The sequence below is a fragment of the Aotus nancymaae genome, unplaced genomic scaffold, assembly GCF_030222135.1.
Source record: "Aotus nancymaae isolate 86718 unplaced genomic scaffold, 86718_ANA_hifiasm-v0.15.2.pri h1tg000057l, whole genome shotgun sequence".
Lineage (NCBI taxonomy): Eukaryota > Metazoa > Chordata > Mammalia > Primates > Aotidae > Aotus > Aotus nancymaae.
In genome coordinates, this window is record NW_026988471.1 from 18940746 (window position 1) to 18954965 (window position 14220).

The 14220-nt window shown below is 52.7% G+C and overlaps 2 non-coding genes across 2 annotated transcripts; both read left to right on the plus strand.

The window, feature by feature from the left end:
* Positions 1-1334: 1334 nt before the first annotated feature.
* Positions 1335-1453, plus strand: LOC135269859 (5S ribosomal RNA). The gene has a single exon (XR_010338106.1). It is a non-coding gene; the product is annotated as a 5S ribosomal RNA (ribosomal RNA).
* Positions 1454-2093: 640 nt separating this feature from the next.
* Positions 2094-2198, plus strand: LOC135269769 (U6 spliceosomal RNA). The gene has a single exon (XR_010338030.1). It is a non-coding gene; the product is annotated as a U6 spliceosomal RNA (small nuclear RNA).
* The last annotated feature ends 12022 nt before the right edge of the window (positions 2199-14220 follow it).

The following is a 14220-nucleotide window of genomic DNA, read 5'->3' on the forward strand; positions in this document are numbered from 1 at the left end:
GAGGATTAGATCCTTGCAGGAAAAGTTTTCTAGTTCTTTGTTAGCTTCATGTCAGGCAGAATGGCTTTCTTTCATTCTTCAGAGTTGTACTCTGCCAAAAGTCCCCAAATTCAACCTTCAGGAGCTTTGTAGGGACTCAGAGACGGGAGTCACCCAGCAAACCTGACTTAGAGCTCAGTTTGTAAAGAGGAAAGAAACTCTGCCTCTTCCAGGCACAGAAGTCAGTTGGTCTTTAGCAGAGGCCCTGGGCTCCAAGAAGACCCCTGGGGAAGCAGCGGAGCTGACACTCATCTAACAGGCGGAGCACTGTGTGTCCGTGTGTCTGTCTGTCTGTATGTCGTGCAGGGATGATGCCACCCACAGTCCCAACAGCTCTCTCTGCACACCATGGTGGAGCCCCAGCTCTATGCCCTGCCCTGGGTATGGCTGAGAATGAACAGGAGCCCTCAGCATTTAGGAGTTAGTAGTTTTAGTTTCTTAAGAGCAAAGTACGCTCCGGGTACATGTTTGAAAAAAGAAGAGAGAGAAGGAAGAGACCCCCTCCCTTCAACTAACAAATATCAGGCCAGGTTGAGACACTTCTAGCCCAGAACTGTCTTCACAGCAAACCCTAATATCCTACTTCTGCCAACATTCAAATTCAGGTACCTTAGAGGGACAGCTAAAACCTAAATGAACAAAATACCATTCCAGGCTGCCCGCCAGTGCCTCTAGCATGCACAGTGCCATGCCCATGCAGCAGCATCTCTGACAGCAGGGAGTGGTGGCAGTCACCAGATTCCTCGGGTGATGCAGTTGCCAGCCGGAACCGCATCAGCAGCAGGAGGATGTCGGAGGAGAAGGCAGGGGCCAGTGGGGTCCACACCACAGAGGGCCTCGAGCCTTGGGCTGAGTCGAGACTTTGTGTGTAAGTTCTGGGATCCTTTGGAGGCTTTCAGCAGAGGAATGACTTTTCAGACACGTGTATTAGAAAGGGTTATATTTAGGGAAAACAAATGTTCCCCATGCCTGGCCCAGTCCTGGTTTGCCTGGACAGTTTCAATTTATGCTGCTCTTCCTAGTAAGTTGATTGCCTATTACACTCTCAAGAGTATCCTGGTTTTACCTACTGGATATTTTATGATATTAAAGAATTATTTCTAATTTTTAAAGTATAATAATATTATAGTTACATTTTAAAAAAATAATAATAATTCTGGGCTGGGCAAGAAGTCTTATGCCTGTAATCCCAGCACTTTGGGAGGCCAAGGTGGGCGGATGACATGAGGCCAGGAGTTCAAGACCAGCCTGGCCAACATGGCAAAACCCTGTCTCTACTAAAAAATACAAAAATTGTCTACGGCCATACCACCCTGTACGCGCCCAATCTCATCTGAGCTCGGAAGCTAAGCAGGGTCGGGCCTGGTTACTACTTGGATGGGAGACTAACTGGGAATACCAGGTGCTGTAGGCTTAAAAAATATATACAAAAATTAGCTAGGCAAGGTAGCACATGCCTGTAATCCTAGTTACCTGGGAGGCTGAGACAGGAATCTGGGAGGCAGAGGTTGCATTGAGCCTAAATCATGCCATTGCACTCCAGCGTGGGAGACAGAGCAAGATTGTCTCAAAACAAACAAACAAACAAACAGAGTCCTGCTGGGCATGGTAGTGCGTGCCTGTAGTGTCAGCTACTCTGGAGGCTGAGGCAGGAGGATCACTTGAACTCAGGAATTCTGGGCTGTAGTGCGCTATGCCAGTTGGGTGTACACACTAAGTTCGGCATCAATATGGTGACCTCTTGGGAGCAGGGGACCACCAGGTTGCCTAAGGAGGGGTGAACTGGCCCAGGTTGGAAACGGAGCAAGTCGGAACTCCCGTGCTGATCAGTAGTGGGATTGCACCTGCTCTGGGTATGTTGCCCAGGCTGGATCCTACTACTCTGACTGCGTTGCCCAGGCTGGAGTGATGTGGGATTCAGGCTTTGCTCCATTCAGTGGAGCCACCGCACTCCAGCCTGGGCAACATAGTGAGACCTCATCTAAAAACAACAAAAAAAGAGTTCTTATCTTTTAAAGATAGATAGGTAGATAGATGATAGATAGATAGACCTAGCGCTCATTCTGGCAGCACATATACTAAAATTGGAATGATACAGAGGTTAGCATGGCCCCTGCACAAAGGATCACATGCAAATTTGTGAAGCATTCCATATTTTATGATAAACGTCTGAAAGATGAATATGCCAATTTCCCTGATTTGATCACTACACATTATATACCCCTCAATATCACTATGTACCCCATAAATATGTACAATTATTATGTGCCAACTAAAAAATCTAAAAATACAGCGATACACTTAGATATTTATAGATTAATGTTGTCTAGAATTTGCTTCAAATCAATCTAGCAAGGGGAGTGATGGCAGGAAGTGAGTAGGAGTGGAGATGAAATAAAATTGGCCGAGTTGACAATTACGGAGGTTCAATGGTGGATACATGGGGCGGTGGTGGGTTGATGAAACTAGTCTCTCTGTTTTTATATTTAGTTAACATTTTCGGACATGTTAAGTGTCCCAGAAAAGAAGAAAGTGTCCCAGAGTGGGCAATAAATATGGTCACTGTAGTTCAATGGTTCTCAACCCGGAGAGATTTTGCCCCCAGGGGACAGTTGGCAAGGTATGGTGGCCTTTTTGGTCATCACAAGTTGGCGGCAGAGTCAGGGTTTGCTACTATTATCTATTGTATAAACGCCAAGTATTGGCTTTATTGGCTTTCATTGCTAAAGGCTGCAACGCTCAGATTGCCTCGCACAACAAAGAATTCTCTGGCTCAAAATATCAATAGTGCCAAGGGTTATGCCCTGGGTTAGCGTAATGTCTGTGACTTCTTTAAAGCTCCACTGTATGAACAGAAGAGATAGTGTGTTTGTGTGTGAGCTCATTGTAATGTATGCTCTAGGGATGATGAGTTAACACTTAAAGTAAACTCACACCCTGGAAGTAGCTAGCAAGGGCTTCAAATATAGTTATTTAAATCTGCTCCCCAAAATTCATTAACTAGCATAAACAATGTCCAGATAATTTGTTGTTGGTGAGGTGAGTGATATTCAAGAACTATATTTGGCTGGAAAGATGGTTTAGGCACCTATGTCTTTGTTTAAATAAGACAGAAGAATCTAGCAAACCTGGGTGTCTGACACCCAGGGACTGGTAGCTCTGGGTCTATTCCCATTTGATTCTGAGTCCCCTCTTGGCCTCGAGAACTCTGGTAGAAGGCTCTGTCTCCTGGCCCAACCAGAAGCTTGTCTGGTCCTGCTGACAGACTTTGCTATATCTTTGAGCTCCTGGACTTCCCACGTGAGTGCTTATCAGCATGTCTAGGGACAGAGAAGGGGGATGCCCCAAGTCCCGTGGAGGACGCCAAATGACTATTTTTGTGACTATTTGCTGCTAAAAGTATGTTTTTGTGGCAGAATATGGTCTGAAATTTGCTTTCATTGTAACATATCTCCTTGTGGCAAGGGTATGGGTCCAAAGACCCTTTCCCACCTTATCTTTCAGGATTAGGAGACACTAATGTTTACCCTAAGAACCTGATCATCATTGAACGGCCAAGTTGGCTGAGATCAGGAAGATGATGATGGTTGTGTGTGTGTAGAGTACAAATTGAAGAAGAGATTAGAACCTTCACTTCCTCCATGATCTGTGTATCTTTCTCATGTCTTCCAGGAACACCGCATACCTCCCTAACACCACCACCTGTGTCATTGAACAGCTAGACTGGCTGAGATAGAGAAGATAATACTGGAGGTGTGTGTAGAGGATAGATTAGAGAGGAGATTACAACTTTTTCGCCTTCTTTAGCATTTCTCATATCTTCCAAACACCTGTCTGGCACCAACGCCATGTATCACACACACTTTTCCTGCCCCACCAGGGTCTCACCTATGTCCCCCAACACCTATATCTGTGGCTTCAACCATGGCCAGGGAGCGTCTCCTTGTGCCCGAGGCCTCTCAGGTGTGTCAGCAAGCAGGTAGGAGAGTCCCTGATTAGGTCTGGCCTCAGAGGCTGGAATGCATCATGGTGGCCACGATTGGTTTCAGCTGCCTTTAGTCTACACCCAGGCATGTCTTCCATCTCCAGCAGGAGCCAGGCAGGAGCAGCCTGCCTCTGCATCCTAGAAAGCCAGGGTCCTCCCTGGTCATAGCTGTGGCCATGCATGTAGTGACAGGAGGACTGTCCTTAGAAGGTGGGAGTGGCTGGGAGGGCCACACAGGAGGTCTCATTTTCAGTCACCAACAGCTCTGAGAAGTGAGCTTCTCAGAGGATATCCTGAGAGCCTGTTTGCATGAGAAGGCAGGAGGCACTGAGCATTAGAGTGAGGACAGGTGTGGGTGGGAATCCCCCAGAAAGAAGGCTGGCATGCCCTCAAGGCAGGGAGAGGTTCCCAGGGCTGTCATGAGATGGCCATTGCCAATTTCACTGTTCTTAGAAGGAACATTGCTGCCCTAGCCAGCCCCAGTACACATTCATGCACACATAGATACAGAGAAACACACACATTTGAACACACACACACATGCGTGCACACACACACACGTACACACATACAGGTCCCTGAGCCGCATTCCTTGGCTTCAAGCTCCTTTCTTTCACAAGGTCTCAGATTGCACGTTTGACACGGATTTTTTCCCTAGCTGCCTGTTCCATGGTGTGCAGGCTCCCAAGGGGCCCCACAAGTGCCCCACAGGCCCCGGGGCAAGCTGCCTGATGCCCAGAACTCTCCCTCAAGGCACAGCTCTGAAGTAGACCCAAGAGGCCCTCGCCTAGGGCTGAGGCTCTTTCAGGAGACAAGTGCTCCTTCGCCAGGGTCCTTAACAGGAGTCTGGCACCTGTCTCTATGGACGTCTCTACTCAGTCCCAGCTAGTAGCAGCACCGTGGGGAAGTCTGGGGTAGGAGGGAGGAGGGGATTCTAGGCCTCTGATCTCTGCAGCTCTCCCCTACCCAAACAATGCCAAATACACACATACTGAAAAAAATAACAAAAATCAAACCCAGAGTGCTGCTTCAAGGCCCCTTTCCCACCAGCTGCCTCCTAGACCCTGCCTCTCTGGGGGTCCTGGAGTCGCCTGGGTCTCAGGCATGGTGGTGCTGGGCTTTTGCCAGGCAATGCACAGCTCATGCTGTCTCCTCATCCATCAGGGGTTCTCTGGGCCCAGGGACTGGGCTGGGCATTGTTGATCTCTGTCTTTCTCATGGCAAACTCAGCCCAGAGCCTCCTCGACGCCCTCCTACCCCCCACGCTCAGAGGATGTCAATGAGCATGGGCAGAATTTAATTGCTTGGCAAGTTCAGATCTGCATCTTTGATCTGCAAGCCTGGCAGGGCTGGGTGATGGGGAGAACATGGCATTTGGGTGCAGATGGACCCCGGCTTGAAACCTGGCTGTGTCATTTCTATCTTGTGACCTTCAGCAGCTGCTTCACACGACAGTCCTCCCCACTCCCTCTCCTGAGCCCATGTGTTCTCATCTGAGAAGTGGGGAAAGTCGTACCCAATTCACAAGAGAACATGTGGGTGTACAAAAAGCCTGGCTCATCCCCTGGGGGCCACTCATCTTCCTTTTGGGGGTGAGCTGGGCGCAGTGCTGAGTGTTTCAGTCTTGGTCCCGGGCACTGGGGTTTCTTTGTCACGAGCCTAGTAAGCACTTTACATATGTCCTAATCCTCCCAACAGTCCTATGAGGATGACACCATCATCATCAACACCTTTGTACAGCCCGGGAAACTGAGGCACAGAGAGATTATGAAATTCAGCCAAGTTCACACAGCCCATAAGTGACGGGGCTGTGGTTTGACCCAAGGCATTTCGTTTCTGAGGCCCGCCCTCATAGCTATGCCACTAAATTGCTGGGAGTTTGCCCCAAGACAGGAAACCTACAAAGAGATGTTCTTTGAGTCCATCAGAAATATTTACTGAGTTCCTCCAAAGGAATTAGGAGAGGGGTCTCAGCCCCACTGCAGGCTGCTCCCTGTGAGGTCCTGGGGAACGGCTCCGGCTCCGGCCCCGGGCCTGCTGGCAGAGCTCTGCTGAGACCTGGGAGGCGGCCCTGCCCTGTCACGTCTCCCTCTGCAGCCCACTTGCCTGCCAGGGTGTTTAAACAATGATTAACCAGCAGCGGGCAGGCCAGTGCAGGCCGGGCTGGGCACGGCGGGTGAGCTCACCCCTTGCACAACGGTGGCCACACCCGCCGCCCGCACCCACCGCCCGGCTCAGGGGCCAGCCTAGTGGGGCAGGACCAGGCGGGCTCCCAGAAGCAAGGGGCATGACGCTAGGGGAAAATAAGGGACAGCCTTGCCAGACGTGCAGATGTGACTACAATCACATGTGATGCCACCCCCAACCTCCAGCCCATGCTGACTCCAGCCCCTCTTGCCAGGCATCCATCGCTGGCCTGAGACCAGCCTCGAGGGAGATGTTCCTCAAACGGTGTCACCTGAGCCTGTCCCATACTGCTCCAGCCACAGAGCATCCAACTCCAGACTGGACTGGAGGACGCAGGAGGACCTGCCCACCCCAGGCCCAGGACAGACAGGGAACCACGCCTCAGGCCCCTCCTCCCCTTTCTCCATGAACCCTCTGAGCCTTGTGGAGTCTGATCTCTGGCCCTGGCTGCTCCAGGAAGCACAGGCATGTGCCCAAACCCACACCAGCCCCCAGGCCCTTCCCTGGGAGTGTCTGGGGTCTTGAGCATCAGAGCCTACATGGTGGTGGTGGTGGTGGTGGTGGTGGAGAACTCGCAGCTCACCCAGAACCCTATCTGCCTCCAGATTCGCCCACGTTGCCACACCTGTCCACCCCAACCTCGCCCGAGGCTCCAGCTTCTTATTTGCTTGTTGAGTGGAGCACTAAAGTTCTTCGTCCTAAATAAACTGTATATTCATTTCAGGTCCGGCTTCACTGCCTCGGAAGCTAAGAAGACTGAAGAAGGTTGGGACGTGCATATGGGGTTCGAGGGGGTGGCGCTACGGGTGGGGGTGGGGTGGGGAGGGTGAAAGATAATTTTCTGTGAAGGTGGGAGGGGTGGAGGTGCCGCAGGGTGGTTAGTAGGCCTTTACCCCAGTCCCACACCCCCTCCTCAGCATTCCAGAAAGTCTGAATGCTGCCGGTCTGATGAGGGTTCCCAGATGATCTGAGGGCTCAGTCAGCCTTGCCAGGTGCTCCCGACAAGAGAACCCAGGAGTCTGGGTGCCCAGGCCTGGGCCTGCCGGAGCTCCCTGGCCCCTCCTCTCAGCCAAGGGACAGTGTGATCCTCAGACTCTCCAAAGACCCCTCAACAATCAAAAAAGGGGTGAGCTCCTACTTGAGAAGTTGGGCCTTTTTTTGTCCTAGATTCACCTGCCTAGCCTCAGGGACCCCAAGTTCTAGGTCACGTGCTTGGGACAGCCTCACATCCTGGACAGAGAAGAGCTGGGTGTTCTGGCTCCCATGGTGCCCTCATTTTCTCAGGGTGCCTGAGGCCCCGGCCCCGACATCTGCCACACGGCCTTTTTGCAGCCTCTTTGCAGCCTCTCTGGGCTAAGCCCTGAGGATGAAGAGAGTAGAGAGAACGAGCTCTCTGCCTCGGGGGCCTGCACCCCAGTTGGGGAGCCAGGCATGGACATGGGCCATGTGGGCGTTAGCTACCATGATGAGGTCACTAGCAGCACCATCTGTATACCACACCTTGTTCTGAGCAGGTCACATGTGTTTGTTTGTTTATTTTATTTTATTTTATTTTGAGATGGAGTCTCACTCTATCACCCAGGATAGAATGCAGTGACGGGATCTTGGCTCACTGCAACCTCCACCTCCCAGGTTCAAGCAATTCCCCTGCCTCAGCATCCTGAGTAGCTGGAATTACAGGTGCCCGCCACTATGCCAGACTAATTTTTTGTATTTTTGTAGCAACAGGGTTTCACCATGTTGGCCAAGCTGGTCTCGAACTCCTGACCTCAGGTGATCCACCCGCTTCGGCCTCCCAAAGTGCTGGGATTACAGGTGTGAGCCACTGCATCTGGCCGGCATATGTTTAATTATGTATTGCATGGACTTCACAAGTCTGTGAAGCACATAGATCATTTCAGGACCACCATTTTAAGGATGAGGGAAAGGCCAAGGCATAGAGACGTTAAGCAACTTGCCCAAGGGTGTACAGCTAGTTCACACCCGGGCCCTCAGTCTCTGCAAGATGCTACTTTTGGAGCAACACGCTCCAGGAAGGCAGGGCCAGCAGCAGCTTTCAGAGAGTGTGGACCAGAGGGCAGCAGCGCTTGGCCCTGAGGTGTGATGGGATTTTGTGAAACAGAAGCAGCTCAGGGGCAACCCAGACAAAGGGAGCAGAAGCAGTCTCTGCAAGGCTCGGAGGTGTTCACGGCAACCACCCCAGGAAGGAGGTGGGGACAGGGGACTCCTGCTCTTTCCCCCACACCCTTGCCTTGTTAGAATCTTCCATAATGTGCATATATTCATTAATTACACCTGAAATTTAAACACACACAAAAATACAACAAAGATTGAGTTGTAAGTCACAGAGCCATACGACTCAGCAGGAATTGGCAGACCTTTCCTGTAAAGGGTCAGATAGTAACTACTGGAAAATATTTTCAAGTACTCAACTCTACCACGGCAGCTCACAAGCGGCCATAGACAGGAGACACACAAATGGGCGGGGCTGTGTTCTAATAAAACTTTATTTGTGGACATTGAAATGTCACATGGTTTCACATGTCACAAAATATTCATCTCTTGAAGTTTTCAATCATTGCAAATGTAAAAAGCATTTTTCCTTCACAGGTCATACAAAAGCAGGCAGGGAGGCAGTACTGTGGCCCGTGGGCCGTCGCTCGTACACCCCCGCCCAGAAGGCTCAGATAGGCGAGAGAGCAGAGAGGCTCCAGAGAAACAGTCACTCAGATTGGCTGCAGCCCAGGAGCCCCAGGACCGAGGAGCGGCAGGGCTGGGTCAAGAGTGAAGAGGGCTGAGGACAAACCCACAGGGCCTCGAAGGCCCCAGGAAGAGGTGTTGTCACAGCTGACTCAGCCCCACGCTCAGACTCCGGTGTTACCAGGTCCTGGATGTGAGATGCAGGCAGCTGCTCCTCTGAGCTTCAGTTGCTTCAGCTGTAAAATGGGACTCCAGCATTGAGCTTCAAGGTCATGATGCACGTGGAATGGGAGGGTTAGATCTTGTGAAAGGGGCAGAGGCTGGGGCCTAGCCCACACCTGAGACCCACAGGGGTGGCGGAGGTGTGTGTTGTTCATTCACACAGTTGTCTTGGTTATTCTCAGGATATTAAGCAGGCTCACATCCACGTGTGTGTTTTAGAGACCTCTCGCTGGTGCTGTGTGGTGAATGGGGCTGCAGCTGTCTGAATACCTTCCCTTCACCTTCCAGACCCATCCTCTACACTTCTCTCTGCTGCCCTGTGCTAGGAAGACCAACCTGAGCAGACAGCACCCATGGGCTCCCTCACCCTCCTGCGGACAGATAAACTCAGCCACTGGGGAGACCCAGCAGGAGATGGGGGGAGGGAGGAGAGCAGGGTTCTCCCTGACCCCCTCCTGCAGGCTGTGTGTCAGCTGGCTGCATCTTTTCAGAAAAGTCACAGCACTCTCCCCAGCTCACCTCAGTGCTTGACGGGGTCTTCCTGCCCCTTGCCCACATCTCTATACACTCTTCTCAAATTACCCAAATTTGAGTTTGACCTGCCTGATTGATAGAGGGCATGAGACTGAAGAAAGATATCAGTTAAGAGACTACTGCTCTCATCCTGATGAAGGAAAGTGAAGCAGTCAGCCAGGAGAGTGGTGGTGAGGGTGAAGGAAGAGCTGGAACCAAGACATGTGTAGACATTGAACAGGTGGGACCAGGAGCATTCCAGGGAGGGAGGAAGCTCCGGGAGCAGCTGCATCTCTGGCTCAGGCAACGGAGCGGATGGAGATGCTGAGAGAGGATACCCAGGGGAGAGGCTGGTGTTTGGGAGGGAAATGGTAACTTTGAGGCAGCGCCTGCAAGATATCCAGGTGGATAAATGCACAGGTGTACCTGGCCTTCCTGAAGCCCTGATTTTCTACCACTTTTAGCCAAGACCCATCCAGTTCTCCCAGACAAGCCATGTCAGGGATGGCCTGGGAGCCGTGGAGAGGAGTCAGTGACTAAATGGCTGCTGGCCTCTTCTTTCCCCATCAGATGCAGGAAGAAGGCTCTCAGATGCATGAACTCAGCCCAGAGCTCCTGGATCTCCTGCTGAGCCCACAGGAGAGGTCCGGGAGGCCTCCATCCCCCAAGGTGCCAGCAGTGAAACAAAGCCAGAGCTGCCAGCCAAACAACACCTATGCCCATCAGCCAGCGAAGCTGAACAGGATGGAGTGCTTCCATTTGGGAGGTTTTGGGTTTAGATCTTCCTTTAGCTGCCCATTCCTTGGGGCTTCCAGGAGGCAGGAAGTCAGATCTAGGCTGGGCTTTCTTTTTTTCGCTCTGTCACCCAGGCTGGAGTACAGTGGCGCGATCTTGGTTCACTGCAACCTTCACCTCCCTGGTTCAAGTGATTCTTCTGCCTCAGCCTCCCGAGTAGCTGGGACTATAGGCATTGCACCACCACGTCCGGCTAATTTTTGTATTTTTGGTAGAGATGGGGTTTTACCATATTGGCCAGGCTGGTCTCAAATTCCTGACCTCGTGATCCGCCCACTTCAGCCTCCCAAAGTGCTGGGAGCCACCGCACCTGGCCAGATCTAGGCTTTCCTTGGAGGTGGGCCCTGGCACTGGGGCAGGATCACATGTGGCAGAGGGTGGGGTCTTACCTCCTCAGGCCTCAATGGTCGTTCCTAATTGGACTCCTTTCTGATAACACTGTCCTTTCAAACAAACACTTGATGGCATATTTCTCAGTTGAGTCACTGCTGTTTGCCTTCTCCCGGGAAAGCAAACGCTCTCAGGCTTCACCTCCTCATCCTGACCACAGTCATGCATGAGCCTCTCCTGGGACGGCCTCACAGGCATTTCTGCCCTTTCTCACCCACAGAATACCCTGTGGTCAGTCCCCAGAAGGGATGGGCCAGGTGCGGCCTTAGAGGTTTATCTTACACTCGCTGCCTCTGAGCGGGTGATAGTTTGCACCATGCGTCTGTCGGTCTACCCACAATGACTTACCATGTCTCTCTCTCACTCCCGAAAGGCCAATCTACCTTGAGCCCCCCATTCCCACCACCTCTACCACCAGTCTGGTATTCATTAGTGTCTGTCAAAGCCTGAGCCAGGCACATGCTTGGTAGGCAGCCCAGCGGGCAGACAGCTAATGCTGTGGGCAGCCCAGGTCTGACCAGCTGGTAGGTCACATGAGATGTCATGCAGCTAACGGGCAGCTGAGTGGATGTCAGCCTTGGTGGGCTGAGATAGTGTCAGGGCCCATGGAACAGTGCCCTGACCTGCCCCAACCTGCCAGGTGATGCTGAGACTTTGAAAAGCTCAGGAAGGCTTTTTTCCCAGGGAGCTCCAGGCTCCGGCACAGGCCCAGGGCCTGTCCTTAGTGCCCCTGCAATCGCTCCTGCTCTCCGCGTAGAGCATCAAGTGTGGAAGCCATTGAGCATGGCAATCTGGATCTTTCTTCTTGGGCACACTGCAGACTGCCAAGGACTAGGACCTCCCAGAAGACCATCAGTCAGGGGATCACAATGGAACCCACACCATACTGGGCACGAAGACATTAAAATATAATTCCAGGGTTTCAGCTGTGGGAATCAGGATGGAAGGTGGAACTTAATGTTGCTACCCAATAAATTAGGGTATCTGTGCTTCTCCCAGAGCATTTTGTGCTCAGATTCCACACAGGTAGCAGGACTCCCCACCACAGAATTCTCCATAAATACTGGGAGGGATCATAAGCCCCACAGACTGCACCCTCAGAGCTCAGATGAGAGCTGGGGGCCCGCGTCGTTTATCGGAATGGCCAGGCTACAGAGTTGGAGGACTGCGCAGTCTCCGTAGACACCAGCAAGAGGAGACTTTCTTAAAGCAAGGCATGGACCGCCCAGCCTAGAGACGATGGTGTTGAATAAGAGCGCTCAGGGTGAGAATTGGCAACGGCCCCTGGTACGGACAGGGAGTAGGTAGAGAGTGGGCTGAGCCCACCACCCGTCCTTCAAGGTAAGTAAAGTCAATGACAACCGTGGTCCTTACTAGAGAAGGACCTTGCTTGGTCATTTGCAGAAAATTTTCTGAGGCCCCCAATAAACCTTGAGTAGGATCCCAGGGCAGATTTACACACGAGAGGTTCACGGCCCAAAGACTCAGCACTGGGGTCCCAGGGCCCTTTTTAAGATCCAATTTCCCTAGTGCTTTGAGGAGGGTGGGGGCATCAGAAGGGCCTCTTGCTGGGAAGATCTTCTTCCCATTAGCATACCTCTTTTGATGTTTTGAGCCAGGGACCACCAGGCAGGTTCCACGGCAGCAACTCAGAAGAGCCCTCTGGAGTAGGAGAGCCTGTGCCCCGGTGCCCGGGGGAGCCCAGCCTGCAAACAGCTCTGCTCAGAGAAGTCCCGCTTCCTCCGATGCATTCCGACTACACACATGGCACTTTCGGGAGTAGGTCAAGAGCCCCAGGGGTCATTGGAACAGGAAGTTCTCAGGTCACATCAAATGTTCCATGTTGCAAACCCTCCATGTAACCCCTTTTCAGGAAGTCATCAGTCTCACCGGCAGGGTGGGGGAGGGCCTGGCAGTGTAATTGTCATGAGTCCCCGTCTCCAGTGTCCCTCTGTCCAGTGCATTTGACTAAACCCCCAGCTGTATGCACTGGGCCCCCAGGACTGCCTCCCCCAACATCCCCCACCACAGCCCAGCATGGGGAGAAAACATCCTAAAATCACCAGGGGTTCCAGGGAAAAGCTGAGAGGGGGCGCCTGGCTGGTGTGAGAGTCAGGAACCCCCGTGTGTTCAGGATGGTGGAGGCAATGAGGAAAGAGTGGCCCGACCTCTCTCTCTGTGCCGTCCCTGTCGCCCCCACTGGGTTCTAAATCCCCCAGCATGTTCACGGGTAGCTCGCTGCACCTGGAGACCCCACCAGGCAGATCAACTCCTTTGTCCCACAGACAGAATTCCTCCACCTAGTCCTGCCTTCTTCTCCTGCTGTCATCCTCATCCCCCTTCCAGCTGTACCTGAAGAGAATGTGGGGGTCAGAATGAATGGAGGGTGGGGAAGGAGAGGCCTAACTGCCCCATTCACAGCCTTCAGGACTGTCTCTGTCCTTGAACTTGAATTCTGTCAAGTTCCCTGACTCCTGGAATTTTCCAGAGTCCTAGAGAGGTCCTTCTGGCACTCCAGGAACCAGCTCACGGCCTGCCTCTTCCCAGAAGCCCTTCTTATGAGTGCTGACGGTCTCGAAGTCAAAGCACAGCTGCTGAGGAAGTACCTGGGAAAAGCAAAGGCCAGAACTTCAGGGTTGAGGAGGAGGAGGAGGAGATGGAGAAGCCCACAGTTCATCTCCAGGGCTCCTCCAGGAGGCTGGCTGAGAGGCTGAGTGGCCCGAGGACTTCCTTTCCCAGGAGGCTGCCCCACAGACTTAGAGCTGTGGGGCAGGGTGGCAGGTGAGACCGCAGGCTGTCTCCTGAGCAGGACAAAGGAAGCGTCCGGGGGCCCAGGACAGCTGTCTCCCTCTGCTGTCTGAGCACCCCCAGTCCGGGCGTGTGAGTAGAGCTGACTAACTCTTGCAGGAAGTGGCCCTGAGCTGGGCGGGAATGGTGGGAAGGCCGTCTGGAAAGTGGGGTGCAGGGGGTGCCCCGCAGCCTGGCCCTGACACATGGGAGCCCATTGTGACCGTCGAGGGTGGCCTACTCTAGCCACCTGTGCAGCTGCTGCAAGGGAACGGGAAACGGGAAACCAGCATTGCCCACAGCCTCCCTTCCCCTCCAGGCCCCAGCTCCCACCTTCCCACCAACTCACCTCCCTGCCCGACCTGAGTTTCCTATTTTTTCTGTTCTCCAGACTTTTCCCATGGGGAAATCCCACCCATCCTTCCAGGCCAGCCAGAAAGCCTCTTCCTGACACCTGACCAAGTGTTTCCTGCTGGCTCTGGTGGGGATCTGAGTCTGGCTCACAGGTCACCAAGTCCCCGAGGTTGGATATGTGTCTTCCCAGCAGGATGCTGGGATCTCCAAGGGCAAGGTCCCTGGGGGGAGCCGAGCTGTCACAATGT